The sequence below is a fragment of the Patella vulgata genome, chromosome 1, assembly GCF_932274485.2.
Source record: "Patella vulgata chromosome 1, xgPatVulg1.2, whole genome shotgun sequence".
Classification (NCBI taxonomy): Eukaryota; Metazoa; Mollusca; class Gastropoda; family Patellidae; genus Patella; species Patella vulgata.
The window spans coordinates 65661796-65682883 of NC_065879.2; the positions used below are offsets into that span (position 1 = coordinate 65661796).

Consider the following 21088-nt stretch of genomic DNA (forward strand, 5'->3'; position numbering starts at 1 on the left):
TCTGTGATCGGCATTGTCGTACGTGATGTCAGGTTGCGGAGATATCTAGTTCAAAAATGTGTTTATTAATGTTATTTCATTTAAATTTCTTTACACCATTGGAATATATTTATTAATATGTTAAAAATCTGAATTAGATTGGATTGCTTGATGTTATTTCATAATTCATTTAATTAAATTTCTGTACACCATTGGAATATATTTCGAAGTTTATTTAAGAGGTAAACTCGGCCGGATTATTGGCAAACAGATCTAAATAGAGATTATTAATTGGTTTAATTAAATGTCCTGAACATTATCATTAAATATTTTGAAGTTTAGATAATATATCATATTACAAAGCAAGATACCTAGTTAAAATTATTTAATACTAGAAGAATGCCCGCCTTCGCTCGGGGGTCATAACCCCGAAACCGGAAGTGGTAGACTTACGCCACCTGGCCTATGTTACTCCCCGGTCCCGAGCTACCCCTGTACCCCAAATTTCAGACTCGGGGCAGACCTAGTGTAGCCGCCAACCCCGAACAGACAGACAAACGACAGTCACAAATATTAGTATAGATAGATTGTGATTATTCCCTGGATTTGAGACATCAAACATACAACCCCAAACCACTCAAACCAGAATATCCGATCACCAGTTTTGAAATATTGAAAAATGAGCTTGACAGTTACCATGGAACTTTTGACCATGTTACAGGAATGGTTCACATTGCAGTCTGCAGAGACAGAAAGCCTGTGACGCCTCAGTTCTGATATAATGAAAAAATGTATTCAACGGTAAAGACAGATATTTTTTTCGAAGGGCTATAAATAACTCAAAAATGCTGATCATGCATGGCAAACATGATTTTGAATGAAAGAACACTTTCTACTTCTGATTTATGAAAAATTTTTACATAAATGGCCTCATAAAAAAAATGAATGTGTCTTTACCGTTACTCTGAACTTTTTCTGAGAATGACCCAGATCCAAGTGTATTCGTCGCTCAGAATATATATCACCCCGTAGAACTCACCGCATTACGAGTTCAGAGAATTCCTCAGCGATCCCCCAAAGTTCTTTCAAAAGTCACCAGATATTAACCAAAATTGGGACTGGGCGGAAAACAATCAACGAGTCTCTAATGAGGTGAATTGTTCAGTGCTATCGGAGTTCAAGTTCCACCGATGACCTTCGTGGCATCATAGTCAGTGTGGCAAATATACTTTTTGACCAGGATTGGGAAATAGCTGATAAGGCGAAAGACCATGTCGTTAGTGAAGAAGACGATACTGGTAGATATATGAAGCTCAGGAGAAGATATTCTAAAGACCTATCTTACGTATTGTCATCTCGTAACTGTATAATCAAATATCTAGAAGATACGTCTTACTTGAACCTTAAAATTAGTGGCCAGAAATTTGGCGGATAGAGGAGACTATGTTGTGACGATATGAATTGTTGATACTACAAAAGCAGCAGGACATAATTGTTTGATGTAAAGGCCGATCACGACAGAGTACACCGAAACCGCCCCACCCCCCATTCAGGCGCCGATGGAGTAAAGGCCTATGAACAGAGACTGACACTATTGGCCATACTAGCCGATACATCCGTTGACGGCATGAACGCTTAATTAGACTTTTAGTTCTTTTCTGAATATGTTATCTACGTGCCACTATTGCGCCTCAAATACGACACAAATGTTGGATCAAATTAAACACTGGACGATTTAAATACGATAATCTCAGCGTGAAAGAACCGCGAGAGTCAATTAAGACGGTTATAAAGCCTAAAGATAACGTTGTCGATGAACAGATAGATGCATGTGTATGAAGTATCACAGTTTGGGAATATGTTTATTTTTTCTATTGTGTTATAGTTTGTAATAGTTTAACGTAGGCATAGTTACGATTGTATTTTGTAGATGATAGATATTAGTGCATATTATTTAGTTGTAGGCCTAGATATTTGCGTGGATATTTTCTATTGAGGGGACATTTTGCTCGTAAATGGTGTTTTGGCCGCCATTTTGAATTTTGACTAGTATCTGACCTCAAGAAAATCAAAATATTACTAACGGAAATGAAAGATAGGAAACATCAGTTGTTATCAACTTATGAAAGTTGTCAAAATTCATAATCTATAATAAGGATAAATTTTGCTCGAAAATGAGATTTTTATCAAATCACCGACCAAATTTGAAAATCATTTCGTCTCTGAAACCACTGAGCGTTAAAAGAACTGGCGAAAAAGTCGTTATTTGTGCACCCCCGATGTCACAATTTTGACAGGTTTTGATAAAACTTAAAATATATGTTTAAATCACAAAGATCTAGGTTCCTTTCGATATTCGTGCATATGGAACCCTAACTTCCTTGATTATGACCAATGATTGTATGAAAAAATTCGCGATTTTAGTTAGAGGTCACAATTTTTATCCGATTTTAAAAAGTGCTTGAGTTCGAATTTCGTAAAAATCGCACCAAAACTGCCCGACACCGACAGAGTAGCCGGTCCTTGTACGTAAATAGTGTAAAAGTATGTAATACGAAGGCTGTGGAACCTGTCGAGGTCACAACTTTTGTCAGAGTTTGATGAAACTTAAAATATATGTTTATACCCCAAACTCAATTTTTCGTACAATCAAGGTACATAATCTAGGAAATTACGGTCAAATATGGCCTAATATCAAAAGTAACTGGGATCTTTCGGTTGTAACCATACATTTTAAGTTTCATCAAAATCGAATAAAAATTGTGATCTCCAGACTGTCCACAACTAAAAACGTGTTTGGTTTTTTTTGTACAGTCAGGTGTCATAATCCATGAAGTTTCATGGTGAAATAATCTCTTCCAACATCCGCTAACGAGTTAAAGAGCCATATTGTCTGGCATGTTTGATTTTTACTATCATCTAATCACCCCACAACATAATAAATGATTTCGGTGTATTCCTTGACCCCAGAAATCTATGGTTAGACACCAAAATTATCATCCTAGAATAAATACTATGGGAGCTATAGGGATTATTTGATGTGGCGGCCGTCTTGGACGCCATCTTGAATCGTTCAAAACGCTCTAGGGTGACCGAGGTTCACCCGACAGATTCTTAAAGAGGACACTCTAGGCTATTAAGTCAATCATATGGGTTTTCTCCGGATCCCCGGTTTCCTTGCACTGCTAAAGACCTTTACACGCAAGCGAATCAATAAAAATGAACCATGTGTTAGTCCCTAAATGACCTAATTTGTGTCGACTGGACGTTAAACCCCATTTCTCTCTTTCTCGCTTTTGATTACGGACTGGATAACGTTTTTGTTTGGGGGGAGAGGGGTGGTAACCAAAAATGCAACCGATAATACGAGTGACGCAGTCACGAACCGAGCGCCGCCGGTGCTAGTCTTCAAGGGGGTCCGGGGGCATTCAACCCCCCACCCTCCCCATCGAGATATTTTTGAATCTAGAGTCCCTGAAATGGCATTTCATAGACTTTGGTGGAAGATGAAGATTTTGTACAATCGTTCATCATATTTATTTAGAATTTTGTAAGATTCTTGCTGAGTAGTTCTAAGCCTGTGAGAGACTTGTACAGAGTCTCATTTATTTTTCTACATAGTCCCCTTCGGGAAATACACATATGCAAACAATGTTGCAAGGTCTGGATGCCGGTTAGGAAGAAATTTCTTCAGCCACCCTAATAAAGTCGTTCACAGCTGACATGACGTCATCATTACTAGGAAAATGACGAACGGCTAGTTACGGTTTCATTTTTGGGAACAGGTGGAAGTCTGCCGGGACCAAATCCAGCCAAAAAATTATCAGGATCTGCTTCAAAATGGCGCAGATTGTCATGGGACGTCAGGAATTTGACACGTTTCTGTCTTTCTGATCCGCAATCGAGAGCTGTGGCATCCATATTGCAGAAACTTTTGTAATTCCTTACTTGTTGGCGATAATGTGTTCAACCCTCTCATGAGAAATGCATACAAAACTGGCAATATGTCGAGTGGTCAATCGTCGATCAACAATCACCATGCCATGTACACGGGTAACGTTTTTCTTGAATAGTTGTTGTTGATGGGGGATCACGGTGGCTAAGTGGGTAAGACGCTGGCTCGCTAGACTGGAGCTCGGGTGTTCGATCCCTGCTTTGGCCGAAAATGTTCATCCAGATTTTCTTCTCTAGTCGTTCGGATGGGACGAAAAACCGAGGCCCCGTGTACACATTGGTGTGCACGTTAAAGATCCCTTGACAGTTGGAATTCGATATACGAGTTGGCCTTAGTGTCGCTATCCGGGCACCGGGCAAAATTTCCCTCACAGCACACTGTATGGCGTATGCCCGTCTTCATTAGCCCAGTTCGGAGCAGATCGGTAGGACGTTAAATCCCATTTCATTTCATGTTGTTGATCGCCTTCCAGGATGCTTAAATTCCGCAGCTCACTTCTTTACTGTGGAAAAGTAAGAGGCATCATCATCGAAAGTGGAAACCATGTCGGCATGTATCTGTGTTGGCGTTAGTCCTTACACTTGCAGGTACTTGCGGACTGCCCTATAGCCATTTTTTTCTCCATTCCTGATGATTTCAATGGGTAGGTTCACAGTATGGTCTAGTACGAAGACAATAATACCACTACAGTTGCAGTTCTATGATTCATTTGATGAAAGGTATAATACTTACATCATTTAAATGGATCTATATCTTTTTGCGGGCTTAGTCAAGTTTGATCGGCAATTTGCCATAACAGTTAATCCAGCATTCAGTAGGATTCCCGGTTGAAGTGCTTACTGGTAGGCGTCTTCCACCAGGCATCTTGAAATAAGTAATATGCGGCTTAGCCTAGAGATCACTTAATGTGGCTTGGTTTCTGGATAGGGATACTTGGTTCCAGAAATTTCCGCTACATATACGTTTTAATTTGAATCTGCAACAAGTAAAACTGTTAAGTAATTAATATATCGGGTTATCATTTCATAGGGAGCCAGAGTGGGTAATACGCTGGCTCGCTAGCCTAGAGGTCGCGTATTCGATCCCTGCATTGGCCGAGAAAGTTCATCGGGATTTTCCGACGTGTTTATTGTGCAAACTGTAAACTTGGGACGAAAAACCGGGACCCGTGTATATACTGGCGTGCACGTAAAAGATCCCTTCGCAGTTGCCCGGGCAAAAATTCCCTCATAGCACACTGTATGGCGTGTGTCCGTCTTTATTAGCCCAGTAAAGGAGCAGAACAGTAAGAAGTTAAACCCCATTTCATTTCATTTCTTTTATAACATTTCATGATTTAACGATTTTGTACGTGTTTCTGAAACAAACTCATCTTTTCTGTTACCAATATTATTCCTATGACAATTAAGAATATATTTTGAAATAACAAAATTTTCGTAACAAGATCTCTCAATTTCTTAGACCATCATACTCATAACAGAATAAGAGTAAAAAAACATTTTTTCAACTATAAAAAGTTGACTAGGTTATTCTGTACTATATTTTTGCGTGATGTATTCAATTTAAGTACACGAATTCACGCAAATACACATATTATTAAAGTATTTGGGATTTCCCCTTCTATTATGGCATTGTTTGTTGGTCCCATTAATTCGTTTAGTCTGAGACCGACTATTATTTTTTTTTATAGACCAACATACCCACAACAGAATCAGAGTGAAAATTTGACAAATTTATTTTATACTATAGTTTTGCGTGACGTATGCAATTTAGTTTCACAGATTACCTCAAATACCTATATTGAAGGAGAGTATTGTTATCAGCCAGTATTACATATGTGACATAACTGGTTAAACATATTCCAAACACATTCCAAATATAATTTTAAAACAGAGATCATTGCTACGGTATATGTGTAACAAACACTTGAAGAAACGAGAAGTGACGACAAAAATAACAAACACGAGTTACCCTTCTATATAACTGGCTGAAGTAACGACCGATAACAGACAAAAGGTCGAATTGAATTTCACTGACAATTCCGTTGAAGATGAAAGGTTGTTAAATGAGACAGTGAGACGATATGTGACAATTGAAAAAACCCAAAAAACCTTGGTTGTAATAAGGAACACTTCGATGCCTTCAAAATGGCATATTACAATTTCCGAGACCTTCCAATTTTTCCCGAACATGAATAACTCTCTCCATTTCAAAAATAGACTAAAAATGGCATATGATAGTGTTAGCACCGGATATTATTTTTCATTTTCAGAGACCTTGTTCGTTACCATTTTCAACCGTTTGGCCGCCATAATGGATTTTACAAAAAAGCTTCAAACCGATATTCAGCCGCCATTTTGATTCCGGTTTTCAAAACTTTTTTTTTTGTTTTTAAATTAGCCAAGGTGGCACCAATTCTCTGGGAGCCGATTTTTTAATTTCGGCCTTGTTTACTTCCGGTTCCACTTGGAAATGTTTCGATATTAAAAGCCTACGATCACGTGACCTTTGACCTATACATATTATATTACCTTGACCTATACTAACAACTAATATCAAGAAGTTCGATCTTGAAGTATAACTTCCGGTTTTATAAAAAATTCAAAATGGCTGGGGTTTTTTTTTCAGGTTAATAGGTATTAGATGATACTATTCTCAATAGCTCATCGTGTATCTAGATAGTTCGATCTTGAAGTATAACTTCCGGTTTTATTAAAAAAAATTCAAAATGGCTGTTTTTTCCAGGTTAATAGGTATTAGACGATACAAATCTCAATAGCTCATCGTGTATCTAGATAGTGGATGTAACCTGTCGTAGCATGGCGTGACATTGTCGACAGCAAATAATATACTGTAGCTTTATTATTCAAATTAACGCAAGGGAGACAATTCCATTTTATAGTGCGAGTTCTGAGTAGAGTTTTTTGCATGCATTAAATAGTTTCCGCGATTTATTTTAAATTGTGTATGGTACTGGATAAAACATCTCCACATATACAGTAATAGAAACTACCAAGGAAATGTGTAGTGATCTCCTTTGATAGTGTGCGGTGTATATTACTGGAACGGTTATCTAGTGGCCAAGCCCAAATTGCCTATCGAACAAACTGTATGAAAAGGACAACCGGACATATCGTAACATAACGTGATGACGTAGTTTTCGGCTATCAATAATGATTTAACGATGCACGAATATCGATATGATATACGGACATATCGTAACATTACGTGGTGACGTAGTTTTCAACTATCAATAATGATGTAACGATGCACGAATATCGATATGATACACAGTTCTATACTCATAAGTATACGTGATGTGTATCTTCGTTTATTAAACATGTTAATTTAGTATGTAATCTGTTATTCCCTGTATTCATGGCGTAGTATTAATACCAGATGTTTTTTTTTCTTATGATTATCTTACTCTTATTTGAATTATCTAAATCCTTATTCACGAATGTTTTTATCTGAAATAACCTTATTATCAACTGTACATATAACGCTTTCGCACCTCTGCGTATGTGTAAATTGTGAATGTTATTGAAATATTGTCAAAACGTCTTGTGTGCATAACAGTAATAGTGTAGTGTTATTCTTAATCCGATATTTGTAAGGTAGGTAAAAAAATAAATAAATAAATACAATATAGGGCAAAAGAGCAACATCATTCTTTATACACACCTTCTGTGGTTTTCTTTCAAAGCATTGATTTGAAACTTTCTGGGCGTATTTGGTGTTGTGGGTTGCTATAACTGGTGGTGGTGGGGGCGGGGGTTGGGGCTAGGTAAGTACGATTGTGTCTACGGGCCCTGAAGCTGTAAGATTTCACTCCAAGAACGCCGAGTTTTAGCGTCTCTTTGACCTTAGTCGAAATTGAAATGAAATTAAATACGGTTTAACGTCCTGCTTTTCTGTACCGTATCTTTGCTACTGAAGACGGGCATCCGCCATGCTGTTGGCTATGAGGGTAATTCTGCGCCGACAGCAGTGCTACACCGTACTCTTTTTTCGTGTTGCCAATTGTATACATGGACCCCCGTTTTCCATTCAAACCGTGCGACTAGTCGTTTTTCATAGACAGACCACCCGCCCTGTGTCACCAGCAAGAGGAAACCTGGTGGAACACCGCACCACCTGGTTACTTAGCAAGCACCATACCCACTGAGCCACCGCGGCATATCTTGTTTGAAGACATGATGTAACACCCCAGTCCCTATTCCACCTCTTTGACTTTGACGCTCCCACATCCCGGAAAAGGCGCCACAATAAGGAATCAAATGTGTGACTATAAGGCACAAATGACGTCTGCAAACCACTAAGACATCTCAACCCCCACCTCTCCCTGTGACTATTTTATTATCTATATAAATAAAATCAAAGATATATGTGTGTATGCGTGTTCGCCCATCCCGCTTCGTCGCGGAGGTCGATCCCCATATATGTGGTATCAAAGTGACCAGCATGACCCCGTGAATGTTTTCGGCCGGGCGAATTTTTTTTTTCAACTTTGATATGTATTTGATGTTACTATACTAAACAGCAAAAGAAACGTCAGGTTGGTATGTTACTCTAAATAGACGCATTGTATAAAACTTGCGAAATCTTTTTATTGTATATTTGTGACCACATCTCCAACTTTACCTGAGCTATAAGGCTCCTTCCCAAAAACAGAATTGAACCCAGGAAATGTTTTCAAAAACGCAACATGACATCTGATATGGTAATGTGTTCTCCATGATTTTCATGTAACTCATGCTGCAGGTGTTGTTCAACGGGACCAGTCCTATAAAATGCACCCCCATACCTGGTTGAATCATTCACACTACAACGTCAGCAGCATGCCACGACTCACGGCAGCTCAGAAGAACCAAGGATTACCACAAGGCGAAAAAAACGCCACGTTGTGCGACAGCACGTGGAGAATCCCTTTACACTGGCATCTGAGACAGCACGTCAGACAGTGGGAACAGACTGAAGGACCATTAGTACCGATACAGTGCGCCGACGTCTCACCAGAGAGAACATCCATTGCCGTAGACCTTACCATGAACCGATCCTCACCCCCTCGCCATCGACGTGAACGTCTACAGTTTGCCCAACAACACCAGAACTGACGACACAGGCAATGGAGAAATGTTCTGTTCACAGATAAGGGTCGGTATTGCGTTTCAACTGCAGATGGCAGGACCAGAATATGGCGTCGACGTGGCCAGCGTTATTCTGACCAATGTGTCTTGGAACAAGACTCGTGAGGAGGTCCAAGCATAATGATTTGGGGCGGAATCGGCCTGAACCAGAGAGTGGGTCCTGTGGTGTTCCAAAATCTTGGTCCACGTCATACCACATTTCGCTCGTGCCCACACCGCCAGAATTACTCGGGACATTCTACAGCAGATCGCTGGCAACTGTATACACTGGTCAGCCTTTAGTCCGGACTTAAACCCGATTGAACATCTTTGGTATGAAATTCAGAGGGGACTTATTAACGTCGTACCGAGACCAAAAACAGCCGATGGATTGCACCAGGTTTTTCTGAGAGTGTGGTTCCAGGTGCCAATGGCGTTCATCAATCGTCTGGTCTACTCCATTTTCAGACGCTGCGCTGCTGTTATTGACACTCGCCGTGTACATACCAGATACTGATGTATAGACTGTGTACAGACTCTAAACCTTCTCGGAATGTCTTGGAATTGTTATGAATTAATCACTAATGTGTCAACGTACTGTTCACAAAAATTGCTTTGATCCATTTAGTAAGTCGTTTTCTGGAATGATTTGATTAAAGTGCCTCTCTGATTTTGAAATCGTACTGAAATTGTTTTGTTTTTTTATGTTTAGTATATATTTGTTTTAATGGTGTAACTCGATTTTGACGTGACAAAGCGTGACATAATATACAGTAGCGTTACTGTCTGCTACATAATGAACAGAGAGAGAAATTCGATGTTTGTACAATAAGTATAAGGGAAATTTCGCCCTTGCGGCAGCGTATGGGCTATTGTTTAGATTGCCAACAGTCAGATGGTTCTTTAACGTGTTAAATGTGAAATGTGAAATTACATTTCATTCGATCACTGATATCAAATAAAATGGTGTTGATTTTGACTAAACACCAACCAGGTCATTTGAGGACATGTCTATGAAACATTTAATTATATTAAGTGTACGTGCAGGATGTTAGTGTTGGTAGAAATTGGAATAAATCTTGACATATTTCACCGAAACACCTCAGTACTGCTTTTACACAGCTCTAGTTTTAATAGTAACAAATGAGGCCATTATAAACGAGATTACCCTAGTCTTCCTGAGTCAAAACATAGTTCGCCTTAGAATTTTAACGAACAAAACCGACACGTGAGTTTCGTGAGCAGTGATAATCAGTTGTTACACTTCACAGGATCGAGCGAGTAAGCGTGCGGTGGATCCCAGAGCAACCAATTGTTTCGCTAATTCCAACTGCTGAAAATTTGTCATGCGAAAAATTAAGTATTTTCAATGAGGTGGTTAATACCATAACCGGTGTCCATAACCTGAATAGCGTTATCTACGGTTCCGGAACTCGAGGTCTACTGTTTCTAGCGGGAATGGGTGATATAGATGTCGTTGGTATCAGAGTTGAAGAAAGGGTTACCTGTTCGAATATCAATTTATTCGACGTGTACAATCCGATTCAACGTATAAAATCAAACTAATTGATACAGGGTCACGGGTCACGATACTTTCAGATAGCCGGTATGATTAACTAGAGAGGAAGCCGCCATTGCTTCGTAACGTAAAATTAAATACCTTGGGACGGGAGTTAGCTATTTCCGGATTTATTGTTCGAACCGCTACTAGTCTAATTTTTGGGTCATTCCATTTGCAGTTTGACCAATTATATGTAACTCCGATTGAAGGGGATATGTTATTAGGTTTAGATTTCATGAGCGCGTATAAAGTGCATATCGACTTAAAAACGGATAAAATGTATATTAGAGTTATGTTTGATGTGTTGTGGAGAAGTAAATAAGCTAGCAGATCACGCTAACTTATCTGTCGCCAAGCGAAAAGCTCTTCCATCGTAATCTGTAGCACGGGTACGGTGTAATATGGATGATAATTTATACAGGTTTTCGATCGAACCTTTAAGTCAACCTAAGCTAGTATTAGAAAGATCGGCACACTCCCACATAGACACTGAATTCCCTCGTATATGTTTGATAAACCCAACTCAGGATAGTGTTATTCTTGGAACTAATCAGCCTATATACCGAGCTATATATTTGAAATCCGATATCTTCGCATGGGACAATTTATTTGAACGTTCCAAACAACTCTTAGATTCGGGTGAATATGTCAAAGTTAAAAATCTAATAATTGAATATCAAGACGTCTTCGCTAAAGAACTGTCAAACACAGTATTGAGACGGGTGATGCAAAAACCTATTAAACAACGGATGCAACGTACTCCCGTTTGTTTCGCGGGGGACGAAGGTAAATATTCAAAGAAAATGTTGGAAGTAAAATTCATTCAACGGAACCGTGCGTTGGTGCATAGGCTATCGGAAGTTGAATGCGGTTCCACCTAAGGATGTATTTCCGATGCCAGTGATTGACCAATATGTTTAGACACCTTGGCGTGGAACAAGTGGTTTTCCAAATTAGATGGAAATTCGGCTTATTGTCAAATTCGCCTCATTAAAGAGGATAGAAAAAACCGCCTTTATTGTTAAATACCGTTTGTTCGAATTTACAAATTTAAGTGGCGCTCCAAATACATATTCAAGGGCAATGAATCTTGTACCTTACGGTTTCGCATCGAATATTGCCTTTTAGATGATACTCTTGTTCTAGGGGGAAGATCTAGATGATCAGTTATCTAATTTGCGGTTGGTGTTAGACCGGTTTAGGGAATATAAAATTAAGTTAAAACCAGAGAAATGTGAATTGTTTCAACAGGAAGATGAATTTTTGGGTAGCTAAGTTAGCCAGAACGGCATCAAAGCATAAATGGACTATACCAACATGTACAATGGAGGTAGAATCTTGGGTTTGCGAACTATCATAGAAGTTTTATTAAGGATTTTGCTGAAATAGCTTTACCGTTATACGCGATTACGGGTAAACAAGAATTTACATGGAACGAAAATCATAGTCAGCTTTCGAACAACTCAGACGTTCGCCTGTGACAACACCGGTACTCGCTTTACCTAATAATTCGGATCAGTTTATGCTGTGGAATTGTCGCAGATTCAAAACGCGCCAGAAGAAGGTACTTTCCTACAGTAGTTTTTCATTAATGCCAAAACAGCGTCGTTATTGCGCAATTAGACAACTCTTGGCGATTATACGTTTTGAAAGACACCGAGTGAAAATTTTGTTTGTGCAGGAGCAAAAGTCTGTACGGCCCGTCCGCGATCTTCTATGGTGCCAAACACACACAAGTGACTCGTAAGTCTCACTCACTAGTTTACTAAAATTTACCCCGTAGTAGCACGCACGGTGGGTTGTGAGCTAGGCTTAAAACCCGAGAGTTAGATGCTTGATAAGCCAGTGGGAATCTTCTGGGGTTGCGGTGACCTAGGATAGGGATCAGAGGGCAACCAGCTTCCCTTCACCTGCAACTATGTTCGTCACCGTTGGATGACAGTACCTTGTTAACAGGGCTTGGAAGATGAATCTAACATTGATAAAAATTACGAGGGTAAACTTGATTTAAAAAAATCAAATCGTGTTGTTATTATTTTGTATAGAACTTGGTTACTTGTCTTTAAACTGGGCCCAAAGCGCATCGAACCCTATCGATATACAGCATTCCGTGACTTTCCGTTCTGGAGTTATCCCGCTTTACCAGAGACCCTGTTAAAGCGATAGAAGCTCGTGATAATTTTTCATATTGTATGAGATTGCCAAGACCTGGACTAGTTACAACTTTTCAATAAAAATTCGGAATTATTCAATATATGATTATGCCTTTAGTAATACCTATAATGGCTTGCGTTGAAAATATGTTGTATTTCTGTTGGTGATTTGTATATGTATTACAGAGAATCTGTCTATTTAGAGATTTCCGGTACACACAGAACAAACTAGATACTGAGCAAATAACGACTGTATTAAAGAAAATAAGAACCATTTAAACTTTCAATTCTAAGATTAGAACTGTGTTTTACACATGAAAATGTGCCTTCGTTATTGTTATTGATGAAACTAGTTGTTATATTCAGGTTCAGATTTGCTGACCCGACCCTTCCCACCCCTATAAAATTCTTCCTGTAGATACATGTATTTAAAAACAAAAGTTAAAGTAGTATATTTGGATTTCTTTTCAGATAAGGCCATGTCTTCTGTATTCGTTGATTCGCGAATCTGCTTGGGCATTGGACATTCCATATAAACCACTGCGTAACCATTTAATGAAAAACAGTTGCAAGAAAGTTCTCGGAAGATTTAAGCCAACTTTCAATTTGAAAAATGAGTTATTAGATTATATTTTGACACGTGAAGAAGTATTATTTGGACAAGTTCCTTTAGAAACGGTCTCTGGTCGGACGCTGTCCTTTGACCGTTCATTTTCATCCTTATTGAGCTGCAATATTAAAATACCACCGCTCTACCCCACCTCTGTTTTAAGGCTAATTTGGCTTTTTTTTCACAAAAAGGAATCATTTCTCGCCACATCTGACACAAATGTATAATAATTCAACACTATTTTCAAGTAAAAATTTGCGATGTAGCCACGAACCCGCGACCTTTGTGCTACGTATTTTGTTAGGGTTTTTGAATCGCAAAATTCTACTTGAAGATAGTGATGAATTATTATACTAAAGAAACTATATTTGGGCTGTCTATCGATACTTTAAAAATAAATCCGAATTTGTCCCTTGCAATTTGTACAAGCGTTACCAGGGCCAGAGCCCTTAACGCTAATGAAACAGACATCCGTACAGATATTCGCACATCAAGCACAAAACCTCCACGGGTGATTGGAAAGAAAGAAAGAAACAAGTTTGTGTCGTAAGCAACGCCGAAAATGGTCAACTGGTAACCGTAATGGCTTGCTGCGATCTGCTTGAAGCGTTTATACTACCAGCAATGATTTTTCCAGGACGCCGAATGAATCCAACGCTGTCAGAAACATTAGGACTATTGAACACGGGATGTTTATTAACCCGGCTTAGGTTGTTCGTTGCCAAGACTACATGCTCCATTGATCATAAAGTACTGCTTCTTGTAAATAAACATGGCTCTCGTTTATCGATAGAGGTTTTGGATGATGCCACATAAAACAGCTTAATAATTCCCTCCATTCCGCCCCCCACAATTTACAGCCACTTGATGTTTTGGTTTATGGCCCATACAAAACCCTTACCGAAAAGGAAACAGACACATAGATGAGTCAAACGACGAGAAAGGGCACAGTGTATCAGACAGGAGGATTATTCAAGGATGCGAATATGAAAGATGTCAATATGCAAAATGATATTCTTGGTTTCAAGACGACTGGTATCAATTTTTTCAACTACTCGCACTTCACTCCAGCACACGTATACTTTCATTCAGACGAAGACGACACGGATGATTCGGACTACCAATCTAATGACGCAGATGATTATGAAGGGAATGATGATACGAATGATAATAAAACGAAATATAATGAATTAAATGATGATGTGACGAATGGTAATGGCACTAATGATAATGAGACGAACGGTAATGACACGAATGATAATGAGAATAATGGTAATGGCACTAATAGTAACGACGAGTTACAGGATGATATCAAAGAGACTGGAAACCCTAAAATAAATATTCGTTCGGTGGGTTTGAATGAGACCAAAAGTTTTTATATAGTAGGCGACAATAATTCATTCCGTCGGATAGCACATTTTAGACGCCGAAGGTTTGGCCAAACTTTTAAGTGATAAAACAGACCAAAGTTGGTATGATGATGGAGCGGAGACAAGGATGCTATTGGGTAGTAAAGTAATGAAACTTTCGTCGGTTGACAAAGGAATAAGAGGAAAACTTATTTTTTCATTGTTGTGGAAAAGTGTTTCCGTACGTTTCTCTAAAGGTGAGTTATTGGTAACGCGTTATTAATATACGTGCATTGGCACGTTTGTGTCATTTCAGGCGACACTGCCAAGCAGTCAGCATGGGTCTTGTTTTACTGAGATATTACGTCAGGCTTATGCTGATGATGTCTTCAGATGAACATAATATACAGAAGTCCAAGCTTCTGTCGCTCCCAATACAAGACAGCATTCAGGTAATAATATTATTTTATGCAATATATTTTGTCACGTATGACAATATCTTTACTAGATAAAGATAGGTTACAATGTGGTTTGTCGTAGATGTACTGAATAATACATATATATTCACGCTGGTATTGCTGAATGTTTCAGGGTCACAAGTATTTGTACATTAATAAATATAGTATATATGTTATTGTTGTTTATTACAGTTTATGACAACTGGTGAACATGTTTTCAGATTGTGGTAATAAAGTTTGATTATAAACATTTGATTTTATTGTTATTTGTAAGATGTGTGATAGTTATTATTTGCCAAGGTTGAGTAATTCACATGTCTGGTTGCAGGTATAACTGCATTGAATGCATGTGAACTGCCTGTTTTGTTGTCGTGATTTGATTGGTTGTGAGTGAAACTGTAGTATACCTGGTGGGAGATATGAATTTATATTGTCACTCTAATAATGGATTTTGGGAGAATCACACATATTCATTGGTCATATCATTCATGAATCATTCGTAAAGATATTTCAACTAAATGGGTGTTAGACTGTGTGTCTCGTTGGTTTTGACTGGGTGTCGTTATAATGGTAATCTGTGTGATTATGAGCAATAATTAGTACATTTACTTGTAAGTATTGTTTGATTTTTGTAATGTTGATTATCGTGGATGAATAGAAATAATTTGATTATTTGTTAAACATTGTGTTATGTTTTATAGGTGACCTGATTGTGATTGTGATTGTGATTCTGATAATGTTAATGTGCTACGGATAGTGTTACCTATATTGTTACTCTGGTCGTTATTGTTCCAGTTAGTTATTTTTATGGTAATTAAAAGATATACACGAATAACTCATCAACCTTATCATCTTAATCATCTTCTTAAATGTGCCGTGGAGAGGAGAGTCAAATAGTTGGTGACTGCTGTGTGCGCGTGTACCACCAACTCATCGTCATCTCATCAACATATAAATGTGATTAGTGGTATTTTGAATGGTGGAGACGGTGATATTATTAGAGAATAATCACATAAATATATATACAATATATATATAGATATATATATATACATATTATAATTGTATTGATATATTGTAGTTATATAAAGATATTTAAATTATACTGTGTTTTGTTAATGTGAACTATAAGTACATGACTGTCAATCCGCCCCAAAAAGAACCAAAGGTCCAATTTGTGACATATTTGATCAATTGAAATCTCAACAACGAGAATTAGAGCAGTGAAAATTGACATTAATGGGACCTCTCGTTTTGTGGAGAGATTGAAAGATGACAAAACATGTATGGCCAGGCAGTTGGTAATAAGGATCAATTTGTGTATAATTCCGATTTCGCTGATAATCTCACCTAAGCCACTAAAGAAAAAATTGGATCAGGGGATTCTAAGCTTTGCCCTGTTATTAACATTGCTAAGCTTTGCCCTGTTATTAAAATTGCCAATATTTCTAAGTGCTAAAGATGACTATATTAAAGATAATGTACATAAAACATTAAATTGTTTTCGGGTGGGGGGGGTCGAATGGTTAGCGCGTGCGCGTTGAATTGTAAGGTTTGTCATTGAGACAACTGGCGTGGTTTCGAATTCCCGGACAAAGAGTAGGATCGCCTCGTGGGTTGTCTCCGGGTCCTTTGGTTTCCTTCCACTGCTAAAGACCCCTACGCACAAGCGAATTATTATTGAAATAATACTGAACCATATGTTAGTCCCGAAATGACCTAGTCTGTGTCGAGTGGACGTCAAACTCATTAGCTTATTGAGCTATATAATTTTCGTTTAATTATATTTTAATAACGATCGATTGTATCTATGATTGTATTTATTTAATGTAATATTATTATATGGTACATGTATTAAATTGATTCAAATTCAGCTGTTAGGAAGTGGCGCCGATATCTTAAATTTGTTTTTAAGTCATTTGTGGTGTTGAGTGATCGTGAGATCCTGCGACGCTAGGCTCATCTTTCTAGGACAAAGTTGAAAATTGTATCTGTGAGCTATTTTTCAAGGTCAGTCATTTCGGGACTAACATAAAATATATTACAATTTTATTTCCATTATGCGCTTTTGTGCATCGGGTTCTTTAGCTGTGGTTGAAAGAGAGCACAGAAAATAAACCCACGAGGTTGGGTAGACGATTCTACTCCCCAACGCTTGGGTTCGAAACCACGCCATTTGACTTTACGAGAAACATTTTAAACTCTAGACAACTCGCCTCCAACTTTTTTTTTATAGATAATGATATTCTACCTTTCCTTTGAATGATTTTAATCGATTAAATTCAGTTAACAATTGTCTAATCTGGAATATGTTTAATGGTTCTTTTTTTTACCCGCAAAACTGGTTCTTTTAAATTGACGTGGGCCTCTTTGCCCGAAAATGATTTTTTCTCTCCGAATCACTATTGGTAGAGAGTGACGAAAAAGAGATGTTTGGGATGTATCCAAGAATTGGACCATGTAATACTGGAACCAACCAAGTTAGAACCTGTCCTTTACACCAGTTACAATTTTTTTTAAAAAACCAAGTAAACTTAAGTGATTCTCCTTTCCTTGGTCTTCCTAGTAGTCAAAATAGGGATCTATTTGTAAACTAACAGCGTAAGTTTCGTATGACCCCAGAGTAACTCAAGCCCGTGCTCAAAGCTAAAGTTAGGTCAATGCATCCAGAAGTCCAATGCGCCTTGCTTTCCATTTATATGGAGTTACCTCCCTTCACAGTTATTTCGTGTCATTTTATTCCGGAACTTTATTCAAGCATGGCGATGGAAATCTATATTAGAGGTATTGATCTGTCTAGTTAGAGCTAAAAACTATATTTTGATCCACAAGTTATAAATATCGATATATAAATACACAGGCGTCGTAAATAGTTTTGAGTTAAGAATTTGCCAGTAAAATAAAGAGTTTTCCTGGAGGTAATATGCCAGTCGAGAACAGTATGATATATTTGTGAATGTTTCTAACATCCATAATAAATCGAGAAAGTAAAGTACATCATTGCATAATGCATTAAACAAAAAATAAATAGCACCATTTAATTCATTATAAAAAAAACATGGTTATTATGAAGTTATTTTAAAATGTTGGTTTCCTATGGCGAAGCCACACAAATATATATATATAGAGAGAGAGAAATGGGATTTAACGTCCACTCGACACAAACTAGGTCATATGGTTCAATTTTATTTCAAAAAATCGCTTGCGCGTAGGGGTCTTTAGCAGTTGGAGGAATCCCGAGGACCCGGAGAAAACCCACGAGGGTGGACAGGTGACCCTACTCCTTCTTGTCACGTACAACCGGGGAATCAAAATCACACCAGTGGACTTAATGACAGACAGTATGATACAGCGCGCACGTGCTTACCATTCGGCTATCCAACACCCCTCACCAAGAACAAAAGTTTCTCAACGACGAAAGTTTATACGCCCAAGTTAAATTGGATATGAAACCACGCCAGTTGACTTTATGATGAAGCGCACATGTGCTAACCATTCGGCCAAAATATAAACAAATTGTATATTTTATTGTGTAGCCTATTTGTTAACTCGCGGAATCTTTAAACTGTCTTTAATTCAAGGCTAATTATAATTATACGTAATTTATATCATTATATGTATATCTAGGACTTCTTTCAAATGTAAGCGGGTTTTTTTCTCTCTTTTTCAGATCACCTATGAAATATGGGTAACCATTTTCTGATGGAGCTTATACACACCCGCACAATTAGCATAGCTTAAACATAGACGACTTTATCGTAGAGTATTCTTCAGAATTTTTCATATTCTACGGCAAATGTAAATACATTTTGAATTTAAGAAGAAAGTATCGAAAAGACAATCCAATATAATATGCCTGTCAAATTTAATATATAAAATCACATCACCGACTGTAGTGTATGCCTCTTGAGTTCGATTAATTCATTTTCTAAAATATGCAATAAATGTCATAAATGAAACGCAATTGGGGAGTGTCATGCATGTGGTACGGTATGTTTATTCTTTTTAGAACGCTCAACATCACTTATCTGTTGATATAGGCCTATCTTCTTGCACTTTAGTATTTGTCCAACTTCGTACTGTACTTGATTGAAAGTTATTTTTTTAATTTAAAAACAGATTAAAAGTATATTAACCGACAGATTATTGTAGAATCTGAAAAAAATATTGCTAACGGTTTAATGTTAATAAGCATTGATGAACTGGACTGTTAAAAATGTTAAATTTCAAAATCGCTTTTTATGTGTAAAGAAAGACTGTCAAGCCGTCTAATTATTTGAAGTTACCTCCCTTCAGCTGTATTTCAGCCAGTTGAAAGGAGTGTCTTTTTCAAGCTTGAAAGAAATGAAATGGGGTTTAACGTCCTACTGTTCTGCTCCTATACTGGGCTAATGAAGACGGGCATACGCCATACAGTGTGCTATGAGGGAAATTTTGCCCGGGCAGCGGCACTATCGCCTATATCGAATTCCAACTGCCAAGTGATCTTTTACTTGCATTCCAATGTATACACGGGGCCACAGTTTTTCGTCTCATCCGAAGGATTAGACAGCTGTCCTTGTCAGGCCCCCCGTCCTGCATCACTGACAAGGGGAAACCACGCCGGAAAATCTGGATGAACTTTCTCGGACAATGCAGGGATCGAACAGCCGACCTCCAGGCTAGCGAGTCAGCGTCTTACCCACTTAGCCACGTGATCCCCTGCTTGAAAGAAACTAATGGGGTGTTATGCGACCGTTTCTAAAATAATAAAAACAATTTTAATGTTTTTATGTAATAATCGATAATAGGCAAAATCGATTACTGCACTTTTATCTCATGGGCTATAAAATGTCACGTATACCTCATGGGCTATAACTTATCACTTGGTTGTAGTACCTTTTCACCATACCGGCCAGAAAATGTCACTAATGGTACATGAGGTATAACATATCAATGATATCTTCGGCTAGTACTTATATCACAATGGGCTACAAATTATCCAAATATTACAGACTGTACAGAATATAACGTATAACATAATATGAGCATATTACTAATAACATATCATTTATGTGGCCTTTAATATGTTCTTTATATCATAGTATAAATTATAAGATATGGGCTATACAATTTATTTTATTCGGGAGTATACAACCCTTATGGCATAGACTATAAACGCATAGTTACAAACACGAGATATATATCATGAATAAAATGTGGGATATAAAATATAATTAATAAAACATGGGCTATACAATATCAATTGTATATACGAGAGTGATGCAAGAACAGCTGTCTAGTCGTTCGGATGGGACGAAAAAACTGAGGTCCCGTGTACACATTGGCGTGCATGTAAAAGATCCCTTGATAGTTGGAATTCGATATAAGACTAGGCCGTAGTGCCGCTGTCCGGGGAAAATTTCCCTCATAGCACATTGTATGGCGTATGTCCGTCTTCATTAGCCCAGTTCGAAGCAGAACAGTAGGGCGTTAAACCCTATTTCATTTCATTTCATTTATATCATATGGGCTACAAACTCGAACATTTATTTGGTTTGTTTGTTATCAGTCCGATGGGTGGTCTTGTGTGCTACAAAATATTAGTTAGCATACAAGTTTTTGACTTGTCTCTACGTAGCTATCAAAATTCGTGATTTTTTCAATTGAGATTTTTATTAGCTTTGCAATCTATCACTTAAACCCAGTAAGTGATAATGAACAAGCCTACCTCTTTTGACTGCTGCTACTAAGCAACTTATTGATGTGTGTCTTCTGTTACTGATATTCAATAACCCTGATCTTATTGTTTATAAGGTTTCACAATAAGGGATTTAAAACCTAATGCATGCACAAAAAAATGACACATATCCGAAGGTCAAATACTTGGTATGACAGAACTGCATTTATCTTCT

At 37.9% G+C, this 21088-nt stretch overlaps 1 long non-coding RNA gene across 1 annotated transcript in view; it reads left to right on the top strand.

Annotated features, from left to right (window-relative positions):
• The window catches only part of LOC126827040 (uncharacterized), a 98151-nt gene extending 81962 nt beyond the window's left edge, over positions 1-16189 (top strand). Inside the window, exon 3 of the long non-coding RNA XR_008787949.1 lies at positions 15896-16189. This is a non-coding gene — a long non-coding RNA (uncharacterized LOC126827040). The remainder of the gene's footprint in view (positions 1-15895) is intronic.
• Positions 16190-21088: the final 4899 nt, after the last annotated feature.